The sequence below is a fragment of the Myotis daubentonii genome, chromosome X (assembly GCF_963259705.1).
Source record: "Myotis daubentonii chromosome X, mMyoDau2.1, whole genome shotgun sequence".
Taxonomy (NCBI): Eukaryota; Metazoa; Chordata; class Mammalia; order Chiroptera; family Vespertilionidae; genus Myotis; species Myotis daubentonii.
Window position 1 is genome coordinate 1,408,816 of NC_081861.1, and position 2,056 is coordinate 1,410,871.

General features: G+C 51.0%; 1 pseudogene; it reads right to left on the reverse strand.

Moving 5' to 3' along the window:
* Positions 1–1,235: 1,235 nt before the first annotated feature.
* On the reverse strand, positions 1,236–1,335 carry LOC132225369 (U6 spliceosomal RNA; annotated as a pseudogene).
* Between the last annotated feature and the right edge of the window lie 721 nt (positions 1,336–2,056).

Sequence of the window (2,056 nt, forward strand, 5' to 3'; positions counted from 1 at the left end):
ACACTGGGGATGTGCCCGCAACCCAGGCATGGGCCCTTGACCAGAATCGAACCTGGGACCCTTCAGTCCGCAGGCTGATGCTCTATCCACTGCGCACACCGGCCAGGGCTATAGCAGACTTCTGTCTGAGAGGACTAAACCCTGCAGCTGGCTTCTGGACTGAAATGACCTGAATCCCGAGTCCTTGTCCTGTGTGACCCGGGGAGGCAGGACACATGCTGAGGAGGGGGGCGGGGAAAGGCTTCCAGGGAGGCCCTTACTCCAGCCTGGAACAGAGGAGTGTTACTGGGCCTGACCAGGCCCTGGCGGGAGGAATGGCCTCCCCCCCACTCCCAGGGACAGGCGCTGAGGCTGCGCTGCAGGCATCATAGCTCCCAGAGATGAAGGGACGGGGCACATTTGGCAAGGAAAAATGGCTTTCTTTAGCCAGGTCCTGGGTTTCCACGTTCATTTCCTGTTCTATATCCATTGTAGCGCCTGCTTGAATTAAAAAACGTCCGCTCCATTGTAAGGTCATTTTCCTATCAGTCCTGCATCCATTCTTCCTTTCTCTTAGTGCCTGCTAAGTGCCTGGCACGATGCTCAGCGCAGGAGGCGGGGGGGGGGGGGGGGGGCAAACCCAGGAGGACAGCGTGGTGGAAGGATCACAGGAGATGGGGAGAGAATTGTGAATGAACGTAAGAGCCTTCAGAGCAGTCACTGATAGGTATCCAGTGGGAACTTAACCTACACGGGGAGTCTGGCGGGGAGGGCACATAAGGCTTCCTTAGCAGAGTTCTTGACTCCGTCAAGGATTGGGGGGGGGGGGGCGGTGGGGAAGTCCAGACAGAAGAAATAGCTGCAAAGGCCTTGGGGCTTTTTGGAAACGGTAAAAGGCCTTGTGACAGGAACAAAGGAATGAGGGGGTGACAGACAGAAACATCCATGATGAGAGAGAATCACTGATCGGCTGCCTCCCGCACGCCCCCTACTGGGGATGGAGCCTGCAACCCGGGCCTGTGCCCTGACCAGGAATTGACCGTGACCTCCTGGTTCATAGGCCGATGCTCAACCACTGAGCCACACCAGCCGGGCATTCCATGTATTCTTGATGTCAGATAAGGTATTCTTCATTTCTGACTGGCTCTTATTCAGAGTTTCTTTCGTTTTCACGTTGATGTAGTTCTCATGAAGTTCATTGTAGTTAGTAAGTTGTTTGAGCATCCCTATAACCATTATTTTGAACTCTGTGTCTGAAAAATATGGAACGCTTCACAAACTTACATGTCATCCTCACACATGTTAATCTTCTCTGTATCACTCCCATGTTAGTATATGTGATGCTGAAGAGAGCACCCGTGTACAGTTTTGATAACAATAGTTTGACTGTTTCTACCTGATACCATCATTCTTAAAAAATGTGGAACATTCAGTCAGTTACCTGCATCTTTCCCCGGAGCTAGAGATTTCATATTATAGAACAAACATATGGGAGCATGCCCGGCTGGCGTGGCTCAGTGACTGAGCGTCGACCCATGAACGAGGAGGTCACGGTTCAATTCCTGACCACAGCACACTCCTGAGTTACGGGCTCCATCCCCAGGAGGCAACCGCTCAATGATTCTCTCTCATCATGGATGCTTCTATCGCTCCCTCTCCCTTCCTCTCTGGAATCAATAATAAAAATATATTTAAAAAACATATGGGAACACAATCTCTGATGACTAGACCAAACCTCTGTATGCTTCGAGAAACCCTCATCCTACCAAGCCTGTCCTCACAGGATGGAATATTTTACTCAACTGACAAGCCATTTGAGTCTTGCCCAGGGGTCCGCAAACTTTTTAAACAGGGGGCCAGTTCACTGTCCCTCAGACCGTTGGAGGGCCGGACTATAGTTTAAAAAACTATGAACAAATTCCTATGCACACTGCACATATCTTATGTTGAAGTAAAAAAACCAAACGGGAACAAATACAATGTTAGTATTTGCATGTGGCCCGCGGGCCGTGGTTTGAGGACCCCTGGTCTTGCCATTGAAGAAGTGGTAAACCCGTGCCCCCCCCCCCTCCCAAAC